Source organism: Glycine max, chromosome 16, assembly GCF_000004515.6.
Source record: "Glycine max cultivar Williams 82 chromosome 16, Glycine_max_v4.0, whole genome shotgun sequence".
Lineage (NCBI taxonomy): Eukaryota > Viridiplantae > Streptophyta > Magnoliopsida > Fabales > Fabaceae > Glycine > Glycine max.
Window position 1 is genome coordinate 25569966 of NC_038252.2, and position 11644 is coordinate 25581609.

Sequence of the window (11644 nt, forward strand, 5' to 3'; positions counted from 1 at the left end):
GCTGTTCAATTGCTTTAGATTGTTGCACAAAAGGGCAAAGGTCTGTGTGGTGGTCGGCAGAAGAGCATAAACCACAGAGCCTGGCGACAAGTGCAGATTTTTTATTCATGGCCAGTTGGGTTACCAGGTTAACCAAGACATCTAGTTTACCTTCAAGCGTCTTAGTCTCACCTGATGAAGATGAATTCGTGGCTACTTCATGCACTCCTCTAATGACAATAACATCATTTCTGGCATTAAATTGTTGGGAGTTGGAAGCCATCTTCTCAATTAAATTTCTGGCTTCAGCAGGGGTCATGTCTCCAAGGGATCCACCACTGGCAGCATCTATCATACTTCTCTCCATGTTACTGAGCCCTTCATAAAAATATTGGAGAAGAAGCTGCTCTGAAATCTAGTGGTGAGGGCAACTGGCACATAATTTTTTAAATCTCTCCCAGTATTCATATAGGCTCTCTCCACTGAGTTGTCTAATACCTGAAATATCCTTTCTGATGGTCGTGGTCTTGGAAGCAGGGAAAATTTTTTCTAAGAATACTCTCTTGAGGTTATCCCAGCTCGTGATGGACCTTGGAGCAAGGTAATATGCCAGTCCTTTGCCACTCCCTCTAAAGAATGAGGAAAGACCTTCAGAAATATTTGATCTTCCTGGACATCTGGTGGTTTCATGGTGGATCAGACAATATGAAATTCTTTCAGATGCTTGTGTGGGTCTTCACCTACAAGGCCATGAAACTTTGGAAGCAAATGGATCAGTCCAGTTTTAAGAACATATGGGACATCCTTATCAGGGTATTGGATGAACAAGCTTTCGTAGGTGAAATCAGGTGCAGCCATTTCCCTTAGAGTCCTCTCACGGGGTGGAGGTTGTGCCATGTTCTCAGAATGTTCACAATCAGAATGTTCGAAACAATAATGCTCAAAATCACCAATAACAGAATGCTCATGATGATCAAAAGGTATTAAATGATGTCTAACTAATCTATGAAATGTCCTATCTATCTCAGGATCAAAGGGTTGTAAGTCAGATGGATTGCCTCTAGTCATACACTAAATTCAACATGCACAATTAGTTGCCTTCTTATGCAAGTAACAGTGTAGGTTTGAACTATAGCTACCATTAAATAATATCCAAATGACTTGAAATTTTGTGAGCAACCTTATAAAATGATGAGAAGATAGCACGAAAAATTTCAAATGAAAATTCAAATTCTAACTATAGAAGCTAAAAATGATAAGTTAAGAAAAATAAGAGAATAATACTTGGAAAATAAAAAACTTTTGATAGAATCAATTTTTTTGGAAGATGGAGACCTCAGCCAGCCTATGTCGGGCTACCATGGCGTAGGAAATTTTTTTCTACCCCAAATACATATATAATAATAGCGATTCTAATAACCGGAGCAAAAGTTATGGTCTTTTGAAGTTTTGACAAAAATAAAATTTGCTACTTTTTTGGAACTTTCAAATCTGACCAAACTAAAGGCTCTAGCTATTTTTCCCACAAAATATGGATTAAAAGAATTTACCACAAAAAAACAGCCAAAAATAACAACTCTAGCCACCAAAGCAAAAAATCCTAATTAATTCAGCAAGGGTGGTCGCTAAAATCCGTCGCTACATGATTTCCACTACTACTTTGTTTTGTCACAAGCAAAAGTGGTCGCAAAATCCATCGCAAAACACTATTCACAGCAAAACACCCAAAACTGAAACAGGGGAAGCGCTTAACAAAAAAACTAAAACAAAACACACACTAAACAAAATACCAAGACACTAAATAACACTAACTAACACACACTAACACAACATTAACACGAAGACAAGAATTAAACACTAACACGAAACTAGCTATTATGAACCATTGTACACTGCTCCCCAGCAACAGTACCAAATTTGATCGAGGCCGTACCCGAATCAAATAAACATTAAAATGTAGTAACTAGGAAGTGATCCTATGTCGTTTCCCAACGAGCAATGATAAACCAAATGTTCATAACAGATAGTAGGAAATAGTAACAAATTGGGGGGGGGGGGGGGGTTGTTTGCTTTTGAAAATTAAACAGCGAGTAAAATTGAATTAGAAAATATCAGAATTAAAATACGTTGCTTCCCCTTGATTCACAAGCAAGTATCTTATCCTAGGTTGCGAGAATTTATCCTTTATCAGTTCAACCACTTAATCCAACCCTAAATTAAATTACTAAGCGAAATTTAACATAAGGCATTCATTATGTGATTAAGCAACACATACACCAATTATTCATAAACGATCATTAAGCATGAACATAAATTAAGTGCAGAGACAATTAATCAAGCACTAAGCATGCATGAATTAATAGCAACAAATTCAGAGTAATTAGTGAAGAGGAAAAACTGAACAGAATTTAACAATAATAATAGAACCTCAAAGAGAACTGTGCTTGATCCTCAAGAGAAAACAATGCTGGGGACTTAGCCTTCCATTAATCAATAGAGAATGAAATTATAGATTGAAGAACAAAATTTTATTGATAAAACTAAAAGTCAGAACTGGAATTGCCAAAAACGAAAAAAGGAAAAAGAGAAGAGTCTAAAACTAGTAAACGAAAATAGGGGAGAGAGAAGAGAGGAGCGAGCTAAACTAGAACCTTGGTGCTGTTATATAGTTTTTCAGCCCCAAAGCTTACAAATCTGTTTTAAATCCAAGCCCATAAATAAAATAAAATAAAATCTAGATAAGATAAGATAAGATCTAATTATGTAGAATAAAATAGTCTGCCCTCTTCAAGTCCAAGCCCAATTCTGGATTCAAGCCTAAGCCCAATTCTGGATTCAAGCCCAATGCTTCATTAATTCCTGAAATTAGATTAAAAACATCAAATTAGCTGAATGGGCCCACATAATAAAACGGCCTAATTAATTTGACAATTAAGACTAATCAGTACTTAAAATGGTGCAAAAAGGGTTAAGAAATAGGAGAAAATAATGGCACATCACCCACCCAAAACCTTATAAACTTCAATGGCTCAATGAGCAAGGGGAAATGATAGTTAACCAACAAGTGAAGGTACCTTTCTCCATTGGCACATATAAGGATGAAGTTAATTGTGATATAGTTCCCATGGAGGCAGGACATATTCTTTTAGGAAGGCCGTGGCAATTTGATAGGAAGATCATTTATAATGGCCTAACTAATGAGATTACCCTCACCCATCTTGGCACTAAATTTGTGTTGCATCCTCAAACACCTTCATAGGTGGCCAAAGATCAACTAACTATGAAAGATAAGAGGGATGAGGAAGAAAAATTAGAAAAACAAAAGAAAAAGAAGGATAGTAAGGCCTTGTCTTCAAAGGCTAGGGGGAAGGAAAAAGAGGGAAATGATTCCTCCAAGAAGATTGTTAAGAAGGAAAATCATTTTGCAACAAAAGGTGATATTAAAATAGCACGCCTTCTTAAACAATCTTTCTACCTTCTCCTATCAAGGGAAACATCCCTTAGCACTGCCACAATTCCTACATTTGAGACCTTACCCCCAAGGGTCCAAGAACTCTTACATGAATTTGGTGATATATATCCCAAAGAGATACCCCCTGGGCTACCTCCTTTAAGGGAAATAGAAAACCAAATAGATTTAGTCCCAGGAGCAAGCCTACCTAATAGGCCAGCCTATATGACTAATCCTTAGGAGACTAAGGAGATAGAGTCTCAGGTTAAAGAATTGTTGGAGAAGGGCTGGGTCCAAGAGAGCCTAAGCCCAAGTGTTGTGCCAGTGTTGTTGGTGCCCAAAAAGGATGGTACATGGAGAATGTGTGCAGATTGCAGAGCCATCAACAACATCACTGTAAAGTATAGGCACCCCATTCCTAGACTTGATGATTTGCTTGATGAGTTGCATGGTACCAATATCTTTTCAAAAATTGATCTTAAAAGTGGTTATCACCAAATCAGGATGAAAAAGGGTGATGAGTGGAAAACAGCTTTCAAGACCAAGTTTGATTAGTATGAATGGCTAGTGATGCCTTTTGGGCTCACTAATGCACCAAGCACCTTTATGAGGCTTATGCATCATGTTTTAAGGGATTTCATAGGTAGATTTGTAGTTGTTTATTTTGATGATATTTTAGTGTACAGTGTGTGGCGTCCCTAAATAATGACTGGTTTAATAGTAATAAATTAAATAGCGGAAACCATGGGAAATTTTTTTTCTTCTTTTCTCTCTCTTTTTTTTTGCAACGTTATTCATTTCACGGTAATTAAATTCAGACGAAAAATTATCACTATAAAGTCCTGAATGGCCAGTTCACAACTCTATTCGGATTCATTTCTTTCTGATCACTCATAACCTCTAAACTATTTTGCTCTTTCAAAAATATACCACCCATCATTTTAGGTCACCACGTGAAAAATATTAAGATGCGGTCGGTAAACTCTTTTCAAATAAAGTTTGTTAACACTTCCATTTCAAATAACAAGATTAAACATAATTATATTTATCATCTAAAACTGTCCAAAATATGGGAGTTTGCAAAATAACATAGTGACATCTAGAGCAAAGGTAACAACTGTGGTGGCTTCAGCCACAATATATACAACCATCAAAATTTCTATACAATAGGTCTACCCACCCAAAAATCAAAAGAGTAAACCTAGCAGTCTGAACTAGATACACCCACCAACAAAAAGTATGTACGCCTAGTCTAAGGAGCCGTCTGCTATGATGAAGAGTCATCACTATTCGCTATCCCTCCAGGGCCGCTCTCCTCTGTAGAGTCTGCCTCAGATGCTGACATAACATCCTCTGGAGAATCAACATCAGAGAGTGGGTCCTCATCATCCTTTGGGAAGTCAAGAGCATCCACAGTAGGTTCAGGAGGTAACTCCTCTAGGTCCTCTTCAATATCCTCTTCAGAGGATGACACCTCTATCACTTGAACTGGCTCCACTAGTCGATATGGAGTAGGTGTAGGTAGTATCCACTCCACAGGCTACTGAAGTGTGCGTGCGGGTTCCTCCGGATGTACTAATGAAGTAGCAGTGAGTCAAATTGTGCCACGGAATTGACACCTCTCATTGCCTTCGAGGGTCTCCCAAACACCCTCTAGGCACTCCATCACCACGCGATCATGGATCAGCTGTGCTACCATCGCAATCTACAAGAGATAAAAGAAAGAGGGTAGACTCTTTCACAAGAAATCTAACTACAGGTAACAATACAATGCGTCCCATAACGGCTATGCATAGTCCAAATGTCTTTCTCAAGGGATTTCCTCTCTGGTAATCGATTACCAAAGTATGTAATTGATTACCGGTGCCCAAAAACGAATTACACAGCCTTTGCACATTGAAAATTAAAAAATACACTGTGTAATCGATTACACATAAGTGGTAATCGATTACTAGTGCCCTATCACCCTGTGTAATGGATTACACCCAGCTGGTAATCGATTACCAGTGCCCTATCACCCTGTGTAATCGATTACACTCCCTTGGTAATCGATTACCAGAGGCCATTTACCATCCTGTCTCCATTTTTAACCCCTGTAATCGATTATCCATGAATGGTAATCGATTACCAGAGGCTAATTTCCAGATACCACCCAAGATACATAGCTGGCCAGCCGCCACACAAGCCTCCTTGCTTCGTGGACTTTGTTCTTTTATTGGTTGACTGCCAGGAGCTCGCCTGTTTAGGTACGTCACAGGTTCTCACAGACTGATTATGCCCGGGTTGGGTCGGGATTGGTCAAGCTTGGTTTTGGGCAATAGCACCCCACCTGACGTCCCCAAGGTCTCTTGACCCCCGCGACATATCTCCAGGTACCACTCTGTGGTCAACAAACAAAAGTAGGAAGACTGACTCTTCCACGCTTTCTCACATCAAGCTTAGCGGATTATGGGGCACCCGTCATATGTGGTACTAGGTGGCAATCGGGCGATGACGCAAATCAACTCTCTCATTTCCACAAGTCAAGCACAAGCATACCATCCCCAGTTGCCCACCTTTAACTTGAGCTCACGCACTCCTACGTAGCCCTTATCCTCGTTCCTCTCAGCACCGGGTCCCCATCAATCCCTCCAAGCTTTCACAATATCCAAAAAATTCGATTTCATTTACCATGAAACTACCCTAACCAAGAAAACAGAGTGGAGGCAGAAAACTCTGCCCAAAACTCATTCAAATTCCACAGCTTTCCTTACTCATATACCCCAGTAACATTTTCTTCGTTTTGATTGGTTAACCATTAGATCGACTTGAAACTTTTACAGGAGGTTCCTAGTACATATATCTACATTTTGACCGTTGGGATCTGCTAGAAAATGCCTGCAACCAGAAATGTACTACTCTTCCCATGACTAGCAATGCACAACCATTTTCTGCACTATGTTAAAAAAATTGCTGCACAATTTTGACAGCATTTTTCTGCATAATATGGCAGATTTCGAAATCCAACTTGCCCACATCCAATTTTGCTTAAATTGGATCCTACAAGTCCTAAATCATGTATAAATCATATTTAAACCAAAAACAAACTTCAGATTAAGGTAAATCAAAATCTAGGTATCCACAACCCATCAATTTAGTGGATTTTCAAGGTTTGAAAAGTGAAAATGAGAATTGGGTAATTTTGGGGTAAACTCTCATCTCAATCAAGTCTATAACATTGATTTAGACATACTCAAACTGGTTTTAAGGTGAAAACCCCACCCATTCAAAATTTGACCTCTCAACACCCAATTTACCCTAGAAATGGCTCTCCTCTTTCACATTTGTCACTCATTTTTCTCATTTGCTCTGCCCAAGCTTTCCTACAAGTCCTAATTGACATTTTAAACTAGAATCTACCCACTTTAGACTCCAATTTCCACTAACCCCAAATTTGGTTTTTCTAACCCTCAAAATCTCACACTTTTCCACTCACAACACTACCATTCTCACATTTAACCCTAGGTTAACTCTCCCCATCATCTCTACCAGTTTTCCATCAACATTTTAAGCATACATAAATCACAAAGCATCATTATAAAACCCTAAATCAGAATGGGTAGCTTTACTTACGTCAAACATGTCAAGTTTAGCATGATTTCAACAAATTCCTTCAAAAATAATTACTCTAAGGCAATAACCTAGTAGAACTATCCCTCATAACTCCCAAAAACCCAACACCCACGAATTTCATGTGAGAAGAAGTTCACCCATACCTGAAATTCGAAGCCCCACAACGTAGAGGTGTGCTTCACGACTCCGAAAATGGCTTCTTGCAATTTGGAGTAGAAATGAGAAGGAATTTTGGAGCTTCAAAGGACAACAATGGTGGAGAAGAAGGAAGAAGAAAAGCAACGTGGAAGGAGAGGAAGAAGCTTGTGAAATTTTCTGAATGAAGAGAGAGAAGATTTGGGCTGTTTTAAAAAAATGATTTTCTTTTTTTCTTTTTTTTTTTCATTTCTAAAAGCACTTGCCACATGTCCAATTTTAAGTGGAGCAAAAGGGGCCCACCTTTTTCCCTTGATTCGACTTCATACTCAGTCACAAAGGAGAAAAATTTGACCTTTTGGATGCTGAAATCCTGCCTCGGTTTGTGTGCCACCTCTCTGGTTCCAGTTCCTCGCGTTTCTCTGCACCCGTCGGGGTCTGTTTTCGAAAGTAGGTAATATATATATATATATATATATATATATATATATATATATATATATATATATATATATATATATATATATATATATATATCAAAACGCTCAGAATGAGACCCTGAGCGTGGTTCAGATGTTGGTTTTGTTAAATTTTAAGTTGCACGCAAAACAATAATTTTTAGACAAATTAATTGTGAATTAATCTATAACTGTCCAGTTATGGATTACTCTTCGTTAATTAGTCTAACCCGCATATCTTTCCCCTAATGTACATACTTCTACCAAGAATATATATATACACTGAATAATATATATATATATATATATATATATATATATATATATATATATATATAATTATTTAAATGTAACACTTACAAAATTCCGGGTAGAAATTCTAGGATGTCACAATACTCCCACCCTTTAAGGAATTTCGTCCCCGAAATTTACTACTCTAGAAACAAACTTGGGTACAATTCTCTCACCCTATCCTCTAACTCCCAGGTTGAATCACCCTCGTCGGGTCCCCACTGCACTTTCACCAACTCGATCTCTTTTCCTTTTAGTGACTTCATTCTTCAATCAGTAATCTTCTAAGGTTGTGCTTTATAGGTGAGGTTATCCTTCACTTGTACTTCGTCCAGTGCGAGTACATGTGATGGATCCGGGTTGTATCGTCTCAGTTGAGAGACATGAAACACAAGGTGCAAATTCGATAAGCTCAGAGGTAAAGCGATTTGATAAGCTACAGGCCCAACCTTCTTCAAAAATTGATACGGACCTATATACTTGGGCGTCAGCTTCCTAGATTTGAGAGCTCTCCCGAATCCAGTTACAGGAGAAACCTTCAAAAACACATGTTCTCCTTCTTGAAAATCTAATGGCTTTCTCCTTCTGTCATAATAGCTCTTCTGCCTATCCTGGGATGCTTTTATTTTCTCTCGAATCAATTTCACTTGTTCAGTAATTTGTTGTAGCATTTCAGGACCAAGGAGTACTGCTTCCCCATCATCGTACCAACAAAGAGGAGTTTTGCATTTTCGTCCATATAGAGCTTCAAAAGGAGCCATACCAATGCTAGCTTGGTAGCTGTTGTTGTAAGTAAATTCAATCAATGGCAAACATTCCATCCAACTGCCTTGTTGCTCTATAATACACGCTCGGAGTAGATCTTCTAGAGTCTGAATGGTTCGTTCAGTCTGACCATCTATTTGAGGATGATAAGCTAAACTGAGCTTCAGCTTTGTCCCCAATGCTTCATGCAGACTTGTCCAAAATCGCGAGGTAAACCTCGAGTCCCTGTCTGATACAATACTGGAAGGAATTCCATGTAACCTTACTACTTCTTTGATATACAACTCTACTAGCTTCTCCATTTTATTTTCATATTTACCGGGATAAAATGAGCAGATTTGGTGATTCGATCTACTATGACCCACACAGCATCGTGTCCACGACTCGTCTTGGGTAAACTAGATACAAAATCCATAGATATGCTCTCCCATTTCCATTCGGGAATTTCTAGTGGCTTTAATTCTCCTAATGGCCGCTGGTGCTCAGCCTTGGCCTTTTGACATGTCAAACATTTTGTTACATATTCAGCTGCATCTTTCTTCATGCCATGCCACCAAAAACTTCTCTTCAAATCTTGGTACATCTTTGTCATCCCTAGATGGAAACTAAGGTGGCTTTTATGTGCTTCTTCCAAGATCTTGACTTTCAAATCATCTAATGGCGGTACACATATCCTCCCCTTGAATCTAATTAACCCGGTTGTGTCCTTCTTAAACTCCACATCCTTATTTCCCATTGCATCTAACACTTTGCCTTGCAGAAATGGGTAATCCTCTTGAGCCTCGCGTATGTGATCTACGAATTCATTGGTGATTTGCAACGCTCCCACAAATAAGCTCTTGGGTCGCATCTCGATTGCTAGATTTAGATCTCGAAATTCCTCTATCAATCTCTGTTCCAGACTCATCATGGTCGCAACACATAAGGACTTCCGACTCAGCGTGTCGGCTACTACATTAGCCTTTCCTGGATGGTAGGAAAGACCAAAATCATAATCCTTGAGGAACTCCATCCATCTTTGTTGCCTCATATTGAGTTCCTTCTGATCGAACAAGTATTTGAGGCTCTTGTGATCGCTGAAAACTTCAAAACGAGTACTATATAAATAGTGCCTCCAAATCTTTAAAACAAAGACCACAGCTGCTAGTTCCAAATCATGGGTCGGATAGTTAACTTCATGAGGACGCAATTGACGTGAAGCATAAGCCACTACCCTTCCCTCCTGCATCAATACACACCCTAAGCCTTGCCCGCTCGCATCGTAATACACTTCAAATGGTCTCTTAGGGTCGGGCAAAATTAACACTGGAGTTGTTGTCAACCGCCTCTTCAACTCTTGGAAGCTTTGATCACATTTCTCATTCCAGACAAACTTCTCATTCTTACGAGTCAGTTTAGTTAGGGGTAGCGCTAACTTAGAAAATCCCTTAATGAATATCCTATAATAGCCGGCAAACCCCAAGAAACTTCGAACTTCTGTTGGAATTGCCGGTTATTACCACTCCATAACCGACTCCACTTTAATCGGATCCACCGCAACCCCGTGTTTAGAAATCACGTGCCCCAAGAACTGCACTTTCTCTAACCAAAATTCACATTTCGACAATTTGGAAAACAATTTCCTATCCCTCAGGATATGCAACACAATTCTCAAGTGCTTTTCATGCTCTTCTTTATTCCTTGAATACACTAGAATATCATCAATGAACACAACCACGAACTAATCTAAGTAATCATGGAATATGCGGTTCATATAGTCCATGAAGATAGCCGGATCATTAGTCACTCCAAATGGCATGACTAAATACTTATAATGCCCATACCGAGTCCAAAATGCAGTCTTTGGGATATCTTCCTTCTTAACTCGGATTTGATGATACCCTGATCACAAATCTATCTTCGAAAATACCGTTGCTCCCCTCAATTGATCAATCAAATCATCTATCCTTGGTAGAGGATATTTTTTCTTGATAGTGACTTTGTTCAGTTGCCGGTAGTCTACGCACATCCTCATACTTCCATCCTTCTTTTTTAACCAGTAAGACCGGCACTCCCCACGGTGATACGCTTGGGCGAACAAATTGTTTACTTAAAAGATCCTGCACCTGTGCCTTCACCTCTGCTAGTTCTACTGGAGACATTATAGGGCGCGATCGACACTGGATTCGCCCCAAGCACCAAGTCAATAATGAATTCCACTTCTCTCTCAGGTGGTAATTCACAAATGTCATCAGGAAAGACCTCTAGAAATTCTGACACCACCGGTATACTGCTAACTTCAGAGACCTCTTCCACATTCATGGAGAACAACACCATGTAGGTTCGAACATCCCCCACTCCATCGTTGGCAGCATCCTCTTTCAATGGTTCATTTGGAATTACATTTCCACCAAATACTAGCATCTTCTCTTTGCAGTCTAGAAAGATATGGTTAGTAGATAACCAGTCCATTCCCAATATCACATCTAGATGAGCTAAAGGTAGACAAATCAAATCCGCCATAAAAGATCGACCCTCAACAGTTATAATACACTTCAAACACACCTGAGAGGTGGTTACAGGCTCATTAGTCGGAGTAGACACCACAATATCATATGGTAACTCCGTCGTACATAACCCCAACCTCTCCACACATGCATGAGATATGAACGAATGCGTGGCACCCGAATCATAGAGTACATCTAGCAGTTTATCAGCAATCAAACACTTACCCTGTATCGAATCATCGGAGGCAGCAGCTTCTGATCCACTCATAGCAAATACCTGGGAGGATACCTTTGGTCTTCCACCATTAGTGTTGTTGTTGTTGCTAACATTACCACTCCTTGTGGGATTAGTAGATCCACGATTGACTGTGTTAGAATTGGCAGTTACCGTCGGTCTCCCAATCATCCTACACTCCCGAGCATAATGGCCTACCTTGCCACAAATATAGCAACGATTTTCCTGTGTC

At 39.3% G+C, this 11644-nt stretch overlaps 1 non-coding gene across 1 annotated transcript; it reads left to right on the forward strand.

Annotated features, from left to right (window-relative positions):
- The first annotated feature begins 392 nt into the window (after positions 1 to 392).
- LOC112999847 (small nucleolar RNA R71) lies at positions 393 to 499 on the forward strand. The gene has a single exon (XR_003265065.1). It is a non-coding gene; the product is annotated as a small nucleolar RNA R71 (small nucleolar RNA).
- The last annotated feature ends 11145 nt before the right edge of the window (positions 500 to 11644 follow it).